This window comes from Schistocerca piceifrons, chromosome 8, assembly GCF_021461385.2.
Source record: "Schistocerca piceifrons isolate TAMUIC-IGC-003096 chromosome 8, iqSchPice1.1, whole genome shotgun sequence".
In the NCBI taxonomy this organism is placed as follows: Eukaryota; Metazoa; Arthropoda; class Insecta; order Orthoptera; family Acrididae; genus Schistocerca; species Schistocerca piceifrons.
The window spans coordinates 430044796-430066998 of NC_060145.1; the positions used below are offsets into that span (position 1 = coordinate 430044796).

Genomic DNA, 22203 nt, shown 5'->3' on the forward strand with positions numbered 1-22203 from the left:
ATCAAGAGAAGATGGTGTAATAATAGGATGAGCCTACCTTTCCCTAAACACCAAAATCTCCTCCCTAGCAACTTAAGTGGAAAGTCAGACAAAACACAAAATTGTAGGACACATGCCACATTCATTTCACCATCACTTAAAATTGAGGACTAGTCTGCTAATAGACCGGATTCTACCCTCTTGTCATTATATAAACTACACTCAGTTAAAATGTGGCAAACCGTAATCAACAAGCCACGTGCATCACAAATTGGCAGTTCTCCAAGTCTGAGAAGGAAGCTGTGCATCACGGGGCTGTGTCTTGTTTAAAGACATATTAAGCAGTCCATTTTACTGATCACAACTTACTATCCAACACACCCAGCCATTTTTCGTCCCTGAGTTGCATGATGGACTTTCTCAAAAATGACATCATGGCCCACAGAGATAAGCCAGTGCATTACATTTGGAAGGATAGAAGCCCCCTTAGCTGCAGTATTGGTTAACTCATTCCCACGCATGCCCACATGACATGTTGGCCAACAGAATGATACTTCTGACCCCTGTCTTTGCAACTGGAGAAGGACATCCTGTAAGTTCTGGGTGGTTTCATCTGATGGTCACATATGCTGGATGGTCTGCAGAGCTCTGAGCAAATCAGGAATTTCAAACCATGGTCACATTTCATCTGATACACAGTTTTATGAACCACATAGAGTTCAGCATCAAACACAGTAAATACACTGAGGAGACAGATTGTGAAGGCATTACTGTCCCCCTGTTTGGACTCATCAGGATAAACTATATTAAAGTCGTGGTGCTCAGTTAAAATGGTCAAACATTTCTTGTTAAAAATATGGCCTGGAATGGACAGTTAGTTGCACTCTGTCAATTCTAAAATCAACATGGGCTTTACTAACAGTGAAGGTGGTTGCTTTGCACCAACCCCACCTCTGCATGTTTATCAAAGATACTCCTAGATTCATTAAATTTTGCTTTGTCCATATAGAAAATATTTTCATTCCTTGTGGGCAATTGCTTTAAAGGCATTTCAGAGTTGCATAGATGTTAATAGCAACAGGAAAAGCAAGTGATGTCAGAAATGACTGGAGCTTGAATGCTTGTTAGGCCAGAAGTAACTTTTCCCAAGCAGATAATGGTGGTTCACTTGTCTCTATGCATAAGTTCAGTATACGGCTTGTTCTGTAGGCTGCTGTGGCCAATCTGATACTTTCTTGGTGTACTCAGCCCAGCATCTTCAAGTATGTTGGTCCTGTCGAGCCACAGACCACAAAACCAGAATCTAGATGAGAGCGCATGAAATCCTTGTAGAACTGAAGCTAGCAGGATCTATTTCCATCACAGTTCTTCCCATTTAAACACTTCATAATGTCCAGCTTTTAAAGGCTCTTAATTTTAGCTCCTTGAGGTGCAGCATCCAAGTCAGTTTCCTGTCAAATAAGAGGTCCAAAAACCACAACATATCCTTAAAATGTAAAACAGCATCCTACAGCCTCAGTTCAGAAGATGCAAAAAGAGAATGATCATGATTAAAATCAATACAAACATTTTTCTAATGGGAGAAATTAAACCCATCTAAGCAGACCATTCTTCCAGTCTCTTAAGTGTCAGCTGTGATTGATGAGAGGAAAAGATGAGACTAGAAATGGAGCAGAAAATGGAGTCATCCAGAATAAGCAGTGCACATGACTCTTCAACTGCAGATGATATGCTATTTATCACAACTGCAAACAATTTCATGCTAAAAACACTGCCCTGGCGATACCCTGAATTTGAGGGAACTTATCGAAAAGAAAATTACTGACTCTGTACCTAAAACGACGTTCTGCAAGGAAGGATCCCAGAAAAATTGGCAGCTGAGGGTGAAATCCCCATTTGTCTAACTGACAGGTGATAGTATGTCTCAACGTAGTGTCGTGTTCTTTTTCAATGCCAAAAATGATTGGCAGTAAATGCTGCTTTCATAGGAATGCCTCATGTGCAGCAACATCCAGTAAGATTAAGTTACCAAAAGTGCAGCAATATCTTATAAGCCCACACTGGAAGTAGCTTATGAGATTTCTAGATTCCAGAGCCCAAACAAAGCAGGAGTTGATAATCCATTCTAGTGCCTTTCCTACACAGTTGGTAAGAGCAACACTATGATAGCTGGTAGAGAGTGTGTGGTTGTTCCCTTGTTCAAGAATGGGAATCATTACTGATGTCCTTGAAGGGTCATCATATTGACGCATCACCCCATATTTTATTAAATAACACAAGTAGGATTTCTTTAGATTCAGGGTTAAGAAATCGTAGCATGCCGTAATGTATCAAGTCCAGCTCGGGAGGGGGGCGGGGGGTGGCAGTCTCGCGAGCTGCAGATAGTGCTGTTTCCAGTTCACAGATGGATAAGGGGAGGTTGTAGGCCTCTTCATTGCTGGAGTTGAAATGTATCTGCCCCTCTCTTTAACTCTGCAATAGGCTTGGGACACTGGAATGGACTCATGGACAATGTTACAACGTAAAAGCACCATTCCATTTTCTGTGTTATCTCAACAGGTGCGACTTTCAGGACTCCACTGTTCCATATGGCAGGTAATGTAAATGACATACTTCTTCCAGAGACCTTCTTGTTGATTCCAGTATTAAACTGACAAAACTTGACAGGCTAACAGACTTCAGAAACTCATGCCATAATTGCTTGTAACACTCCTTCACTATCCACTGGGCTTTTGTTTGCTCTTGCTAGCCAAAATATGCCAAAGTTCTTTGCTGATGGACTGGGCTTGAATTTTCACAGTGCTGTTCATCTGCATCTTATTGTACGCCAACACTGATCATTCCACCAAGGAACATGTTGCTCCTGCGATGGCATGGGGGTTTTGGTATTGATTCATAAGTGGTAAAGTGGATCAGACTGATAATGTGATCCTCCTGAGCTTGGACACTATCTTGGTGTTCAAGTATGACCAGCTAGCTGACTGGCTGTACAGTGTCACGTTTACCATGCAGAACATTCACTTGGGTAGTTTTCTGGCCCTTCTTTGCATTAGGTGAACAGAAATAGTGAAGTGGTTGCTGGAGTGGAGGTCATCTGCCACTTCTCACAGGACAGACTCTTGTAGAGCATGGGAGCAAACTGTCAGATCAATGGCAAGGAATGATTCTGTTGCTGTACAAAAATGTGTCATTGTCCCTGTATTCAGGAAGCAAATGATTTCAGATCTTAATATATTCTCAACCACTCCATTTCTTCTTCTTCTTCTTCTTCTGCATACCCACTAATGGAGGCGTGCAATCACATCTGCCCAGTCTCCTTTATTTCTCCAGTATGGATCAAGCCCCCTGCATTTCTTAGTCCTGTCCACTGTATGACATGGTGGAGAAATGACATCCTCCTCCTACCAACTCCTCTCTTGCTTTTAATCTTCCCTTTGATAATCAATTGAAGGAAGTGATACCTTTTATTTTATATCACATCATCTAAGTAAGCTATTTTCTTACATTTGATTGTGGGTAGCAGTTCTTGATCTCTTTTTACTATAGAACACGATGTTACCTAAAATGACACAAAAGCACTGTGATAGCAACTGCTTGTAGTGTGGTGGTTAGGGTGACAGGTGAGGAGTGAAATGTATCAGTTATGAACACTGCCACTGCTCCCCTAGACCTTGCATGACAAAGGTCATCTTTTCCATAAAGATGATAGTCCCATAGCAGTGGGGTATTAGAATCCTTAAAATGCATTTCCTGAATGCATATACACACAGATCTAGCTTAGGAGCTTCAGTTCCTCCACACGGTTTCTGAAACCATTTAAGTTCCACTGTATTATGTCCATTATCTGTTGGCGAGGTTTGCCTTCTCTTTCTCTGTGCACCTTGAAGGGAAGTCCAAGGTTACTTGAGATGGCCTAGCAGGACTTTGTGGATCCTTCAAAGGGACCACTTCCATTTCCAAATATTCAGCATATGAGGCATTGCTGATTACGTCACTGTTGCTTTAGTTTCCATTCTATAGAACTTCAATTTGTTCTTCATGGTAATTTCACCTGTTTGGGTAGAAGTACTGTGATTGAGTGAGCCAAACAGTGCAGGTGAGATTTTTTTTCTTTTAAGAGTAACAGAGTCTCATTGTCAGTTGTAGAAGCAGGTCAAAGTAATTCTCTGGTGCGTGTAGGTTCACTGGAGCCTGTGATTTTGCGTGTGCAGTAACACAAGCTGGTGCTGGTAGTGGCAACAGATTTGGAAAATACAGGTGATCACTGAAGCGTAAGAAACCAGTCTTAATCGAACTGAGCAGAGATGCTAATTGAAAAGTTAAAATCAATGTAGGTGATCTTTCAAGATTTCCATTCACTCACTTTATCACATTCTGCATGTCAATAATGTCTTCACCCGCCCATTCCTTTTGTAGTATAATGAGGTCTTGGTCCACTACGTATTCATATGACACCACCCTGTAGCTGGAATTTAGAATTTTATACAGTTCAGCTACAATGGAGTATTCAGCCAGTGTCTTTGATGTAATAAGTTTTTATACTTTTCTCGAAGTGGTAGTTTTGATCGACAGTGTATCATTGCAGAGTCTCTTTATTAACTTCAGGCCTATCTGTATGTGCAATGAGGACACTTTAGCAAAAGTACCTTTTTTCCTTTTAGCGATCACAAAAACATTCTGACATGTTTGTGTGCTCTTACTATAACTGTTCCTAATTTGTATAGGGGCATGCTCAAGATAGCTAACCTGATGGTCTCTCTTGTTGGGTTGGGAAAGAGTTCTCACTAACAGCCCATCTAATCCCCTTGGAGTAGCTTTTAAAAATTAAAAGGCTTCATAGCCATCCCATGAGCACCTAGGATAACAGGTGTTCCCTATACATAGTCCTGCTTGCCTGTGTAAGCCCTGTAAAACAGAGCTATAGCATGTTTCCCAGAGGTTACCTGCTAACAACTGTTCTACTCAACAGCCATGCATCTCATTGGCATCTTGAGGCTGAATGCTTTTAAAAAGGTTTATTCCATCTTGACAATCCAGGCACTAAAGCCAAGAACCCTGTTTCCTGTGACACTCAACAATCCACTGCCATGCCACATGGTGGTCACTGAAGCACGCACAGAACTTACAGTTACAGAGGACTGGCAGCACTCTCTAGTACCCAGCTCAGGAAAACTGGTTTTGACAAGCCTATACCAGGTCAATAAAGACTAAGCTTCTTGAGGTTCTCGCCATTTGGCAGGACCAGGGAGGCACGTGTGACTTATCAAATACTGCAAATGTGATGAGCATTTCCCTCAAATCAGTATTTCATTTGGTTATCATAATGCATCTGCATCTACATCTATATTCTGCAAGCCACCATATGGTGTGGCAAAGGATATTTTGTGCAACACTATCTCTTGTCCCCTACACCTACTCCAGTTGTGAATGGTTTGTGAAAAGAACAATTGTTGGTAAGCATCCACATGAGCCTGAATCTTTCTAACTTTACAGTGATGATCTTTTCTTAAAATTTATGCTGAAGGAAGTATTGTATTGGTTCACTCATTGTGAAATTTCCCACCTGCTGGGTTCTTTCACTTTGACTACTATTTGCTAATAATGCAACTTCAATACCTCTAAAAAAATTGTTAAACCAAATACTGCAAAATTAAATATTAAAATTCATATAATATTGTGGGGTGTACTCATCCATTCCTTTTTGTCAATCCGCTGCTGCAACAGTCACTGAGTTACTGTATGTCCACTGTAACTGGATGTTTTAAGCCAAGAATGACTAAATCGAACATTACGTTTCAGAACTTCTTTTTTTTTGCCAAGTCTGACATGCTTACTGCATGAATTTACATGAAGTACTCATGTAAGAAACTACATGCTTCTTGCACAAAATCTCATAAGACACTGACATACACCTTACTCCATTGAATGATCATAAAGTACTGACCTTTTGTGCGTACATGGATGCCCCTTTTATATACAATTCCAAACAATCCTCGATATTGTTATAAAGGGTTTTTTAATCAAATTACAATTAAAACTGTTACCTCAAAATTAATGACTCATTTCAGCAGTTGCACTATCTATTATAGAGCAAATTCATAGATGAATTTTCAAACATATAACATTTTAAGAGTGTACAAATGCTCAAAATATGAAGTATTAACAATATTTTTAATATTTGTGTTAAATACAAAAGATACATGGTTCGGAAAATGTTCCTACTAATGTATATGTTTCCAAGTCTCCCAATGAATGTGGCAAAATAGGTCTTTTGTTTATTTTTGACAAAACACCTAAAGAACCGCCTATGTTTACACGCCACTTATAAGATTTTTCGATAATTACATGTTAATTTTCTAATCAATTTTGATGATCTCAGTTGGCTTTTACTTTAAATAACACAGACTTTAATTTAGATACTGTTTTAACACAAATCCATCTCAGTTTCAAAGAAATGACTTTGACCATTGTACTCGATTATTTGTTCTAGATTTCACCTCATTACATTAATCCTAAATATTCGTACCAATTACAGGACGTATATACTTCAGTACAATTATAATTTAGTTGCCAGTTTCATTGTAACAATTTTATAAGTATAGGTTTACCTATACCACTACCTTTTGTCTACATAAGTGATTTCTGTTTATTTCAAATTGGACTGAAAATAGATGTTTTAAATGCATTTCAATGGACTGTTATGTCTCATCTTCTAGGAATATTCATAGTTGGAATTTTAACAGTATACTACAACATGATGCACAATGCCTCTATTATAGCTGAGTCTAACATATGAATTGTGTAACTCCCAGAGATTTTCTGCAGCTTCACTCTTGCTGTGCTGCCAAGTGGCTGGCCTGTTTGTGTATGTGTATAGCAGGGGGGGGGGGGGGGGGCATATTGAAAATGCAATGTATTTTGGAGCTTACTGTGGCACCAATCAAAAATATAATCCAGAAATATCTCTTTTTCGATTTCCAAAGGATACTGAGAGATAAGCCAATAATATTACAAAAGCTCATTTTAGGAGGCCTAGTTTTAATTTTGGGCATGTGAGAAAATGTTTAACATTTTCATTTGCTCATAGTATCTTCAGAACTTCAGCTCTTAAAGAGAATCACAAAATCTTAATGATTTCATGACGTTACTATTGGATAAAAATGTCTGGACATTTTCCCACCTGCAGATAAGTGATCGACAACTTTTTCAATAGGGCCTACTTACCATACCGTTATATTTTTGCAGCAACCTACTAGATTGAGTAGTGAAATGTATAGTTACAAGTATAAAGAGACAAGAAATTTTTAAAATTAACGTGTCATAAGAAATTCGTGAAAGTGAAGAAACATTCTCAACTGCATTAGGCTATGTTATGTGGGTATAAAAATTAACGTGTCATAAGAAATTCGTGAAAGTGAAGAAACATTCTCAACTGCATTAGGCTATGTTATGTGGGTATAAAAATGATAATATTTTATGGATAGTGTAAAAACATCATGTAATCCAATATGTATGCATTGAGCTTCTTTTCCACAGAGTAATCATTTATTTTCACTCCCAGGGGCAAGAAGTGGCTTATAAATACGAGAAGGGCCAGCCTTATGGAGAAAGATATGCAATATCTATGCAAAAATATTAGAATTTATGCTCTCCATTCTGAGGCATGAAAGTTCATGAATGCAGACAAGAAGAAATTAATGTGGAATGCTGTGCCAACTTATTTGGTGTTCCAAACCAATCCCTCAGTTATATCAGTCAGGTGCAAATTGCCAAATGGGTTCACTGTGCCACTGCAGAAAAAGCAGAAAGCATCATGCTCTGTGGATGCGACTGAAGGAGGTGTACTGAGTGCATTAGTGCATGCCCTGAATAAAGATTCCAGTACAGAGGCTGCACTATACAATTCAGATGTGCCACTAAGTTCGGGTGAGGAAGAAATAATTAAATCAAATGGAACAATTGATCAGCTGAAGAAGCAATTTAAATATAAAGAAGCTGATATTGTTCATTTATTTCAAAGTTTCATACAGTTTGAAAGGTACATGTACCACCCAAGAACTGCAAGAAGAAAGTTTAATGCAGAAAATGTGGCTAAGACGGAGAAATACTTACAACAATAAGCTGTGAGTATCTTACAAAAAAAAGCTTTATATCTTATTTTGAGCCAATTTAGAGCACCTACTAAAAGGAAAGTAGGCTTTGATTTGATGGTAAAATAAAGGTGTTTATCCAGAATATGTTATATTGCAGTATACTTGCATATAAATATTTATCAGAATATTTTCATCTTCCATCAATTAGAGCTTTATAGAAACATGTGGAAGGTATAAAGCTAAAATGTATTAATGAAAAAAAAAAATCATTTGGTGAAAGAGAAGGTGAAGCACCCTTCTCGAAGTGAAAAACTTGGAAATCTGTGTAGGGATGAACAGACATTAATGTCAAATTTATCATATGATGTTTCAAAAAACGGAAAATCGTGGATGGATTGTAACAATATAACGAAAAGGATACTTGCTACTCACCACAAAGCGAACATGCTGAGTCGCAGAAAGGCACAACAACAAGACTGTCGGAAAGTTAGCTTTCGGCCAACACGGACTTTGTCAAAAATAGACAGCATTCACACATGCACACATTCACGCAAACGCAATACACACACATGACCGCAGTCTCTGGCAGCTGGAGCCAGACTGCGAGCAACAAGCATTATGGGAGAAAGTTGAATAATTGTTGTGTGCCTATTATGCTTGTATGAACATATGGTCTTATCTTCTGGGGAAATATGGCCACAGCAAATTAAACTTTAAAATGAAAAAAAAGAAAGAAGTTCCCCACAGAAAGCCACGCACGGAAATATTTAAAGAATTTAAATTAATTATGCTTCCTAGCTTATATGTTTATGAATGTGTGTGCTTTTTGAAAACAAATTAGGAATTTTCAACAGTCAGTTTCACAGCCACTAAACAAGAGACAGAGATGATTTTCACAGACACACTCAAAATAGCCATTTACCAAAAAATGTACATTATCAACCCAAAATACTTTTTAGTGCACTGCCTGCTGCAATAGAGAAAATTAAAGAATTTCATAAATTCGGAGTGCTAAAAAATTTTTTAACACCACATAGCTTTTGACAAATAACTGCATATGAGAATAAGTACACTGATGTAAGATAACTGTATACATAAGTGTGTAAACAACCAAAATTTCCTTAAACCATGTATGATGAATGTGAGGACAATCAGTTTCCTTTCACAACTTTGTTCAGTCTAAACTTGCACTTTGTTTCTGAGTTTGATAAAACATGGGCATTATTTATTGGTTTTTGCAAGTAAATTAAGAGTGTGTCAAGAAAACTTACAGAATACTGCAATTTTGAAACAGTGTTATGTGCCTACTACTGCATCTATAAATCTATATTGTTAACAGATGAATAAAGATACTCTATTGAGTCAAAGATGACATCTACATCAAAATGGTACACTACCTGTAAAGGTACAATGTAACATGAAACACACCTGTGCACTCTTGTAGGAGGCTGCCAATGGTATTTTTATTTGTTTTTCTATTATAAGTATTGTAGCAGTTTTGTGTGTCTCACACCTCCCCGACCATGCAGTATCAACATCTATTTATGATGCAATGACAGTTTTTACAGATGGCAGTAGTTTACAAAAGGATAAATACATAAAACTTAATCTTGCATCAGTATTAGTGGGAGGAAGACTAATTAGCGATAAGACATAAACCTATCATAGGCAAACATATCACACAGTCTGGTACAGTTTCCGTGCCTGTATTTTGTTGGCAGCAGCTTTTAACCTTCTATCCGGCCATGCCCATTTCCTTAAACCATGTATGATGAATGTGAGGACAATCAGTTTCCTTTCACATCATTGTTCAGTCTAAACTTGCACTTTGTTTCCGAGTTTTATAAAACATGGGCATTATTAATTGGTTTTTGCAAGTAAATTAAGTGTGTGTCAAGAAAACTTACAGAATACTGCAATTTTGAAACAGTGTTATGTGCCTACTACTTTTATATACATAGCTGTATAAGGTATGGTATTATATTCTGGCAAAATACAGCAGGTACATAAAAGTGTTTTAAGCTCCAAAAGAGTGCCATTTGAATTCTCAGGGGTTTTGCCCAGATAAAGTCATGCAGGGAACTCTTTAAGGAATTAAAAATTTTGACCCTTCCTGGTTTATTCATTTATGAATCTATATGTTTTCTTAAGTCACATCAACAATTCTCTACTGTAAACAGTGAAGTACATAACTATGAAAACGTTAACAGACAAGATTTTCACCAAGACATTCATTCAAAAGCTTTGCACCAAGCGTGATGTATCTCCAAAAATAATGTTCAATGTCCTGCCACAAAAATAAAAACTAAATAAATTTAAAAAAGAAAAAGAAACTATTGTTAAGTAAAGGTTACTATAGTGTTTATGAACATCACTGTCATCGAAACAGATAGGTTTTAGGTTTTATCATTTGATTTATTCCTATGAACTATTGTTATTTAACCTATATATATAAGGAAGACAACAAATTTTTGCAGATATGTAAAGCGTAATTGAAAAAAAAGAAAAAAACAATGTAATTTCCTTTAACTGTTAGAAATACAAACTGCTCTCTCTCTCTCTCTCTATAAATATATAATTCCTATATGATGTATGTGATAAAAGGGATGATAATAAATTGAATTCAACAGAACTGAATAAGATGAGTCATGTTATCGGCTAATAAGGTATTCGCAGCGGGTTGTGTCCAAGGTACATAGAAATTGCCTATGTTTGTTACGCCCCCTCCCCCACCTTCCTTCAGTGATGATCAACCGTCGTTTTCTTTTATACTGGCAGCGTAACATTAACATATATTTCCAAATAAAACAGTTAGTAAAAATAAATGGCAAAACAAAATAAGATCATATAGAAGATAAAATCTTCCGTAACAATACGTCGTCCTCGTTGTCACAGTGATTACAGGTTTTTTTTTTAAAAAAAAAAAAAAAAAAAGCCGGGAACGATGATGGTTATTAAGAATTGAAAACTAGTACAGGGGATAGCTCGTATTGGCAGGACATGTTGCGGATTTTGCGATCCGTACAACTTTACAGCCTGCTGAGACTCAGAGAAGAGTTGTTACCTCAATCACACTTAATGAAGGTGTAGTGCCGACGTAAGAAAATAATCTAAAGTCTCTGCTATGCTATCTACATTCAGTGAGACAATGCTCTCGTAAACTTATACAACGCCAAGTTGACAAAAGTAAACAGTGAGCTATTAGCCAGTCTCAGATTCCTACAGAGCATTAGTTACTCCGTTTATAACAGGTAATTTTGATCACCCCATATCCTAAATGAAAAACAATCATTACTCGAAATGTTCTATATATATCAAGAATACATATAAGATGTTCGCAATTCTGGTATTTACACATGCTGCTCAGTAATCAAACCGTGGCCTGTTGGTCTAGGGGTATGATTCTCGCTTCGGGTGCGAGAGGTCCCGGGTTCAAATCCCGGACAGGCCCGTTCCATATTTTGTTTTTCCCATAGCAAACATTTTACGGAACACTAAATCCGGCAGATGTCTGACCATCTAATACAGTTATACGTAAAATATATAAACAATTTACAATTAAAAGTAATAGATAACAGACCATTTAAACTAGAAACAAGTGGATTCCTATCGTTGTATCTGTCGGCACTTTTTATGAAAGATTGTTTAGCCGTTGGAAATTAGTGCCACGCAGTTGATAACGCGCTTAATGTGAAAATTAACAGGGTTAATTCTTCAAAAAGTGCTCTGTTGGCAGCCCTACTACTTTTCTGCGGAGTTTTATTGACCTACCACACTTCTTTTCCCAATATTTATGTTTCTCCCCCGTTACTCAACACATTCAAACATTTATGTGACATTACCTTCACTGGATTTATCTTATTAAGGCTACTATCCACATGCCACAACAGAGTGGAAACTGCAAGGGACTACGTTTATAAATTATGGAGCTATTGTGTTAATCACTTACTACAATTGAAGACTTTAAAGTTGTTAATTCTGTGACACTGACACTCACACAGGATCATGGATCCAAGGGGTCCATACAGTCAAGTGATTCTTTTACGCCTTTCGCTATAAAATTAAAATCTCTCTCACATTTTACTGCCAGAAATGACAGACGCTATAGAAGCAAAATACGGTACATAACATGTGTTTTAATGGATATACTGATATAGTAATATTGGAGAGATGTTGCTGAGACTTTGGACTGTGCTTCAGTGAGTCGAATAAAATAATATACACTGAAGGAGGTAGGAGCATCCATGTATACAACTATCTTCCAAATCCTTTGAAATCTTGATTGAATTACAATGTCATCAGTAAACCTTAAAGTTATTAGCCTACTTTACTTTTTCAAAATTTTCATTTGTTTCCATGAAATGGGGAAAAACAAAAAAAGAAGGAAAGAAACTGTGCAGGGAACTACAGTTTACAATAATGACCACAATACAGAACAGAGTAATGGAAATATCATAGTAAAACACATAGTACTGAAGAGGAAAAACCCCCTACAAAATTAAAAGACCAGCAAGATGTAACTGAACCATTACATTCCATAAACGAGGAAGATCTGTCTTACCCAGCAACAGAACAAGCTGGTGCAGCTTTAACTGTAATATTGTAATCCTCACACTGTAAAAAACTGGATGACCCCAATGTCTCAACAGCAGAACCAGATGGTCAATTGTTGAATGTAATAACTGAGCCATCTCTCTCTTTCTCTCTCTCTCTCTCTCTCTCTCTCTCTCTCTCTCTCTCTCTCTCTCTCTCTCACACACACACACACACACACACACAGTGCAGTTCCCCACCACTCAGCAAAAAAATAATCTGTAATTCCACAGCTAATGAAACTGGTCGAAGCCAGGCCATCTCTAGCACTCATGGATTAGTGTGTTATATCTAGCTCTAAAACACAAATAAAGCAATGCAGGAGAGAAGTCAAGATTATCAATCTGCAAAACATGAACATTTTTAAAACAATACTGGTGAAAAAATGTTAGACTGAAACAATGCAAATGCACAACGTAGGCGAGATGTATGATACATCATTTCTTAACACAATAATGCATTTCCCCTGCAATCTTCTTCAGAATAATCTGTCAGAAAAGCTGGGTAATGGTAAGCAACCATAAGCAACTGGTGGTGATGGGGGGAAGCAAACTCTAGAAGAAGTTTGGACAAACATGGAATATGAAGACGTAAAAGCAGTATTGGAAGACATATAGGCAATTGATAAGAGACACAAAGGCCAATTCAATAGAGAGAGCCATAACAAATTAAAACCATAACAGTAAAACTGCACGGTAGATAACCAACACTGAACGACAGACTACAAGTAATATAAATATTATTAAATCAATAAAAATTGAGAATGCCATAGTAATAGATGGAAAAACTGCTACTCCACTCATACTATGCTTTTTCTTCATTCCCAACTGCAATATGGAATATTGCTTTGAGGTAACTCCCCAGGGGCTGAATGCATTTTCAGATGACAGAAGAAAGCAATCAGGTGCATGGAAGGGGTAGCACCCAGAGAGTTCTGCAGAAATTATTTTAAATCTCTTGGCATAATGACAGTGCCAAGCATGTACATATATAACTGTTTAATACATGCCAGAGAAAATCTGAAAAAATTGAACATGAGATGTGATGTGCATGCACACAGTACAAGAAATAGTCACCTGCTGGACTTGCCTTCCACAAGACTTGCTATAGTCCATAATAACTGTAAGTACTTAAGCATAAAATTTTTCAGTAAGTTACCATGCTCTGCTCGTACAGTACCACTAAATAAATATAAGAATACATTGCAAACCTGGCTAAAAAACAACGAATGCTATACAACTGAAGAATTCTTAGAAACTAATCATCAAAATATATTTTTTACCTAAGTTATGAAGAAAATGTTTTGATATTATATAAGCTAGTTATTTACTGTGATTCTTTTCTTATGTGTGTATTTAATTATTGTATAAAATATTGTTTTACATAATGCTGAAGAAAAGGTCTTTAGTTCCTTTTCTCCCCTTTCTGTAACTATTTGAATATCGTACTGAAACTAAAACCCTCTGTAAACTTTGACGAAGCCAATTGTATGAAAAATACTGAAAGGCTAATAAAAATATTTTATTCTATTCAACTTAGTATGACAGAAGTCAGACTTTATGTCAGTCAAGACTGATTCCTCATATTCTGTTGTGGAGCAGTGTGCTTTCTTCTTAAATCACTCTGCTTGAACAATATTAAATTTAACAAAGGGAACAGAATGGGCAGCTCTTGGGATTCTATTGAATAATCCAGGTCCTAGATATTTGTGGTTGCAGCGCACCTGATCTACACTAATGTAGGACAATCAATTGACTGTCCACTTCTTGTGTTGTGTTTCTGTATGGACATCCTCAGGTTAAAGTTTTTTAAATTCCCTTATAACTGTATGTATAGAGTTTGGGAACTGTCATAATACTGAGCACTTTGGCTCTGAGCACTATGGGACTTAACATCTATGGTCATCAGTCCCCTACTGAGCACTTTGAAGTGATCTTTACAAGATTCTCTTGGAGTAAATGTTGCTATACATTTGATAGCTTTTTTTTTCCCACTTGAATACAATTTTTGAGCTGGGGCAGTTACCCATAGAAGAGTTCCATAGATAAGATGGGAGTGGAAAAATGCAAAATATGCATATACTAGTAGGGGTTTGCCTACATTATCCCCTGTCTCTTATCCAGGTCTAGGATTGCAAAACTTCTCTTAAAACATGTTTTTGGAATTGTTAGCTTGCCATGATTTTGTTTTTGGATCTTAGTCCAATATTATTTGTGCTACTTTCTGATCCTGCTATGTAATTTAGATTTCTTCATCACCTTAATGATAGTTATGACTGTTTCCAGTCGAACAAATAGAGTCATCTGACCCTGCCCTGGCCAGCCTATATGCTTATTAATTACCACTAATTTCTGGGAAACCAGGAACCCACCACATGTTTACCCTGTTGCTTCCCCCCAGCCACACAAGATACTCATGGCATTCTGTGATGATATTTTATCTTTTTGCAGAGTTAATAGAGGTTTCAGAGCTGCGTGGCTGTCTGAATAAATGTAGATGCAATAATCCTTGTAGCACATACGCAGTTTCTACTCTGGGCACCTCCTGATAAAGAATATATCCATCTTGAATATCCCAACCAGCTTCCATAAAAAGACTGCACACTCTGGTACTCCATATCTCCCAGCCCCAGCAGCTTCATCTGTTTTCAGCCTATCAGTAAACCAATTGTTTTTTCCTTATGGTTCATTCTTCCACTGATCCCTGCTTCCAATAGTTACACTGAAAAATTTTTGCAGCAAATGGAAGCTGTTGGATAGTCAGCCAGCATTTCTCCAACCGTTTCTATATCTACCACAGTCATTATATTAGTGTGAGATTCTGCATATCCTAAAGATTTCTAGTTTTTAACCTATATGGCCTTGCCACTGTCTCCATTGTCACACACAAATGTAATGGGGGTATGTCTCCATTTCTGTAATGGGTGTGCTGCTATTTCCATCTGTTAACCAATCTCAGCTCCTCCTGAGGTTCTTCACAGCCACCTTCCGTTGTTTATTTTATTTATTTGTTTCTTAGTCTTTCAGTCTGCCTGTGATAATCTCACAGGGATATAGAGTGTATCTCAAAAGAATTGCAATTTGTGTGATCTTTAACAAATCAGTACGTATGGAGAAAAATTACAAAAATACATTAATATGAGGTCACATTTGCACCATACATAAGTTTTACCTAGAAAGTTAAAAATAAACAATGAGTATCTGCGTAGTTATTCAATCTTACATTATCTTAAACCATACATATATTTTATAGTTCTAGAAGATTTGCTTCATTGTGACTAAGGAACTCATCCAAACTGTAAAATGACCTTTCCAGAAGAAATTGCCTCAGAAGCTCCCTAAATGTGCACTTTTTATAAAACTTACATGTAATATCTGGAGGTAGAGCCTTACAAATTCTTGTGCAAGTGTACTGCTCACTCTTTTGCACCACTGTCAGATTTTTACAGATCATGCTTCCTCTTTTTATTGTATTCATAATAGTCATTATTTCTTTTATACACCTAAGTATTTTTACTGATGAAACACAGAAGCGAAAATATATATTGAAAAATAGTAGTAAGAATTTTTAGTGGGCCAAGAATATTTTCTTTGCTAATGATTCATTTCCCCAAAATACAATTGAATATGTCATTAGAGAATGGAAGTATCTATAGTACGCAGCTTTCATAGTGTTTAATTTCCCACTCTCGGAGATTATACTTATGGCAAAAATCAATGAGGTGAGTGTCTTGTGAAGATTTATTATGTGATGAGATCAGTTTCCTCTGCAGTCAGTCTGGAACCTAAATGTTTCAACTCTTTCTATTGTCATTGTCACACACTTAACAATTATCCCTTCTTCAGTTTTGGCAGTTGCAGCGAAATGAATGTAGTTAGTTTTATTAAAGTTTAACAAGAGTCCATTGACACTAAGCCATTTTAATAAATCAATGAGAATATTGTTATCAGTTCCTTGAAAATGTTTCATGTGTGCGAAAAACAATCAAAATGTTGGTGTCATTTGCAAAAATGATAAAATTGCACTGCAGCTTTTTACATTATGGTAGGTCATTTATAAATATTAGGAACAGTAAATGACCAAGAATGGATACTTGTGGCACTACACACTTGATACTTTTCCATTCTGATGAAGCCAGACCACTATAAAAATCACCTGCACAGCGTATTCTGACATTGGCCTCTCGATATATACATTGTTTACTGTCATTTCTTATTAAAAATATCAGCTTATTCCCAAGAATTAGCAGCTTTCAGTTAATACTAGTCAGAAATCCAATCTGCATTTAGATCGCACTTCCTTGTCTCTTGTGCAGAAAGATGTGCAGTATAGAGCTGCATCCATTTTCAATAAGCTACCACAAGAATTCAAAGATCTTAGAAGTAATCCACGTGCTTTCAAATCAAAACTGAAGAGTTTCTTCATGGGTCATTCCTTCAATTCCTTCCAGGAGTTCCTTGAAAAATTAAGCTGATTCCTGTGTTATATTGCTGATTGTGTTTACATAAATTTATGGCTTGTCTTTTTTTGGGTTCATAAACATTTTATTTTATCTGTTATTACTTTTATGTCATAATTTAATGTACTGACATGTTTCGTGACCTTGGAGATTTACTCCTCAGCTTGGTCCTACAGAACTAGACATGTAAAATAAAATAAAAATACACAACACTACTTTCTGCTTCTGTCTTTGAGGTATGACTATAAACACTTCTTTGAGACACCACTTATTCCTAAAATGTTAGCTTTCTGTGATAATATTTACTTTACATTACAGTTGTACATTATTTCACCATGTGGCCCCATAAATTATCATAGCTCTTCTTACAAAGCTGTTTTATCCAGTACATTCTCCTGGGTCTTAGACCCCAGTTTTTACCATAGGCTCTTCTAGTGGACATGAGAGCACCTTTTTGCCTTGGAATTCATATTTTTGACATGAAAGAACCATATCAGTTTTGCATCCAGAGTTACCCCTAGGCACTTCATTAGCCTCTCTACCAGCAGAATTTCATCAAAGAGCTTAAGATTCCAGTACATGTTCTGGTCATGCTTCCTTGTAAATGGTACTACAACACCTTTCCTGGGACTAGCCCCTAGACGCTTTTCCCTACACAAGTTTTGCCTAAGATTCAGAGTGCCTTGTTCTAACAATGCTCGCAAATTTTCCAAGTATTACTGTGACTAAATCATCTGTTTATCCTTGTCAAAAGTAATGCCTAGCATTTAACTCTTTAATGAGTTCATTCACCACTAGGTGCAGTAGTGGAGACAAAACTAGACCTTGTGGACACCCACTATTTTCACATCCATCATGATGGCTTCTTCCTGCTCAGCATTGTCTCAATCCACTATCATATACTGGTCTTAATGCCATGCTTTTCTGCAGCTATGGCTGTGGGTTCAAAAGTCATATTCTTAAAGGCCCCCTTAGTATCCAGAAAGATGCAGAGAGCAATTTACTGGAACTGTAGATCTTTCTCTACATTCCCAAAAGTTGGTGAATGCTGTTTCACATGATTCACCTGGTTGATATGCATGTTAGTTTTAATGTAGAGGAATCTCAATTAACCTGTCATGAGTAGCATGCACAGTAACTAGTTTTTCTTATGTATTTACACAAAAGGAGGGTAGACTGATAGTTCTCACATCCTTAACCTTGATGCAATTGAGTCTCCTTGGCTCTGGAATGAAAACAAGCTTCATTGTCATCCAAGTATTAGGAATGATTTCTGCTGTTAGAATGACTCTAACCAGTCTGTATAGAAGTCTGATTAATCCCTCTCCTGCTTGTAGAGACAGAATAGCTCCATCTGGGCCTGGTGACTTTGAGTGGCTGAAACATTACCATTGACTATTGGATTTTCTTGAAGTCAACATATTCTCTGGCAGAGTCCCAGTTCTCCTATTGGTTATCTATAAACAGCTCCTTCCATGGACTGAAGCGTCATCTGTGGCATCTTCCAAAATGCACAGAAGGAAGTGAATCTTGAGTAGAACATCCAGTGTCTCACATACTGTCCTTATAAGCTCACCATTCTTCTTCCTTAATGCACTCATTGGATTTGTTGGTATTCTTGGGAGGATTTTGTGATGTCTGGTTCTGACAGCTGTACCTTCTTCCTCCTCACAGAATACCTTCCAGGATGATTGCTTTGCTTGCTTAATAGAGAGATTGTATTTGGCAGGGGCCTCCCAATAGTTTGCTAATTGTCCTTTCCTTATTGCAGAGTTGAACAGTCTTCTTGTCTGCTTCATTTGCAATTCAAGATTATTATTCCACTAGGGTGCATTCCTGTTTGTGCACTACTTGGTGACTGAACAGGTACAAGGTCATGATGGCAAACATAATTTCATCTGCTATTTCCTCTGACTCTACTGGATTCTTTGGAGCTTTACCTTCAGGTAAGCACAAGATTAGGACTTTCCTATATGAGTCCAGGTCTATGCTACTAGGATTCCTTTTGGGGCACAGTCTGCTTAGCAACTACTTCAACCTCAAACTTAATATACATGAAATCAGGTAAGGACAGGTCCATTGCCACATGCCATTATGTTACATAACTGTCCATTAACATGGGTCCAAAAGTTATATAATTACTTCTTCCCATTTTCTGTTATTGAAAGTAAGTTCCTTAGCCTTATTCAAGATCTTGGGATTGCTCTCCAATAGGTGTTCAAGTTGGTACTCACTTCTGCACTTGATGTCACTGCTTCCCCACACCAGGTTGTGGCCACTGACATTGCAACTAACCAGAAGTTGTTCATTCAGCTGTGAGCAGTTGTCTACCAGTCCCCTCACTTCCTGGGAAGGAGTAGTACTGTTCTCCAAAGGAAGGTAAGCCGAGGCATGCACAATTCCTCTTTCCTCTCAAGCTCCCTTCCCTTCCTCATGCTTTTCTGTCCTGATGGGCATGTTCCCTTTATGTTGTTGTTGTTGTTGTTGTGGTCTTCAGTCCTGAGACTGGTTTGATGCAGCTCTCCATGCTACTCTATCCTGTGCAAGCTTCTTCATCTCCCAGTACCTACTGCAGCCTACATCTTTCTGAATCTGCTTAGTGTATTCATCTTTTGGTCTCTCTCTATGATTTCTACCCTCCATGCTGCCCTCCAGTACCAAATTGGTGATCCCTTGATGCCTCAGAACATGTCCTACCAACCGATCCCTTCTTCTAGTCAACTTGTGCCATAAACTCCTCTTCTCCCCAATTCTATTCAATACCTCCTCATTAGTTATGCGATCTACCCATCTAATCTTCAGCATTCTTCTGTAGCACCACATTTCGAAAGCTTCTATTCTCTTCTTGTCTAAACTACTTATCGTCCATGTTTCACTTCCATACATGGCTACACTCCATACAAATACTTTCAGAAACAACTTCCTGACACTTAAATCAATACTCGATGTTAACAAATTTCTCTTCTTCAGACACGCTTTCCTTACCATTGCCAGTCTATATTTTATATCCTCTCTACTTCAACCATCATCAGTTATTTTGCTCCCCAAATAGCAAATCTCCTTTAAGTGTCTCATTTCCTTATCTAATTCCCTCAGCATCACCCAATTTAATTTGACTACATTCCATTATCCCTGTATTGCTTTTGTTGATGTTCATCTTATATCTTCCTTTCAAGACAATGTCCATTCCGTTCAACTGCTCTTGCAAGTCCTTTGCTGTCTCTGACAGAATTACAATGTCATCAGCAAACCTCAAAGTTTTTATTTCTTCTCCATGGATTTTAATACCTACTCCAAACTTTTCTTTTGTTTCCTTTACTGCTTGCTCAATATTCAGATTGAATAGCATTGGGGAGAGGCTACAACCCTGTCTCACTCCCTTCCCAACCACTGCTTCCCTTTCATGTCCCTCGACTCTTATAACTGCCATCTGGTTTCTGTACAAATTGTAAATAGCCTTTCGCTCCCTGTATTTTACCCCTGCCACTTTCAGAATTTGAAAGACAGTATTCCAGTCAACATTGTCAAAAGCTTTTTCTGGGTCTACAAATGCTAGAAACGTAGGTTTGCCTTTCCTTAATCTTTCTTCTATGATAAGTCGTAGGGTCAGTATTGCCTCACGTGTTCCAACATTTCTATGGAATCCAAACTGATCTTCACCGAGGTCAGCTTCTACCAGTTTTTCCATACGTCTGTAAAGAATTCGTGTTAGTATTTTGCAGCTGTGACTTATGAAACTGATAGTTCGGTAATTTTCACATCTGTCAACACCTGCTTTCTTTGGGATTGGAATTACTATATTCTTCTTGAAGTCTGAGGGAATTTCGCCTGTCTTGTACATCTTGCTCACCAGATGGTAGAGTTTTGTTAGGCCTGGTTCTCCCAAGGCTGTCAGTAGCTCTAATGGAATGTTGTCTACTCCTGGGGCGTTGTTTCGACTTAGGTCTTTCAGTGCTCTGTCAAACTCTTCATGCAGTATCATATCTTCTATTTCATCTTCATGTACATCATTTCCATAATATTGTCCTCAAGAACATCGCCCCTGTATATACCCTCTATATACTCCTTCCACCTTTCTGCTTCCCCTTCTTTGCTTAGAACTGGGTTTCCATCTGAGCTCTTGATATTCATGCAAGTGGTTCTCTTTTCTCCAAAGGTCTATTTAATTTTCCTGTAGGCAGTATCTATCTTACCCCTCATGAGATAAGCCTCTACATCCTTATATTTGTCCTCTAGCCATCCCTGCTTAGCCATTTTGCACTTCCTGTCGATCTCATTTTTGAGACGTTTGTATTCCTTTTGGCCTGCTTCACTCACTGCATTTTTGTATTTTCTCCTTTCATCAATTAAATTCAGTATCTCTTCTGTTCCCCAAGGATTTCTAATAGCCCTCGTCTTTTTACCTACTTGATCCTCTGCTGCCTTCACTATTTCATTCCTCAAAGCTACCCATTCTTCTTCTATTGTATTTTTTCCTCCATTCCTGTCAATTGTTCCCCTATGCTCTCCCTGAAACTCTATACAGCCTCTGGTTCTTTCAGTTTATCCAGGTCCTATCTCCTTAAATTCCCACCTTTTTGCAGTTTCTTCAATTTTAATCTACAGTTCATAACCAATAGATTGTGGTCAGAGTCCACATCTGCCCCTGGAAATGTCTTACAATTTAAAATCTGGTTCCTAAATCTCTGTCTTACCATTATATAATCTATCTGAAACCTTTTAGTATCTCCAGGGTTCTTCCATGCATACAACCTTCTTTCATGGTTCTTACAGTCGAATTCCAGTCACCCATGACTATTAAATTTTCATCTCCCTTCACTACCTGAATAATTTCTTTTATCTCATCATACATTTCATCAATTCCTTCATCATCTGCAGAGCTAGTTGGCATATAAACTTGTACTACTGTAGTAGGTGTGGGCTTCATGTCTGTCTTGGCCACAATAATGTGTTCACTATGCTGTTTGTAGTAGCTTACCCGCACTCCTATTTTTTTATTCATTATTAAACCTACTCCTGCATTACCCCTATTTGATTTTGTATTTATAACCCTGTATTCACCTGACCAAAAGTCTTGTT

The 22203-nt window shown here is 37.6% G+C and overlaps 1 protein-coding gene and 1 non-coding gene across 2 annotated transcripts in view; both read left to right on the plus strand.

Annotated features, from left to right (window-relative positions):
• The first annotated feature begins 11053 nt into the window (after positions 1-11053).
• LOC124711629 (transport and Golgi organization 2 homolog) overlaps positions 11054-22203 on the plus strand; it is a 71068-nt gene continuing 59918 nt past the window's right edge. The window contains exon 1 of the mRNA XM_047241807.1: positions 11054-11323. The gene's annotated coding sequence lies outside the window, so the exon portion shown is untranslated. The remainder of the gene's footprint in view (positions 11324-22203) is intronic.
• On the plus strand, positions 11452-11523 carry Trnap-cgg. The gene has a single exon. It is a non-coding gene; the product is annotated as a tRNA-Pro (tRNA).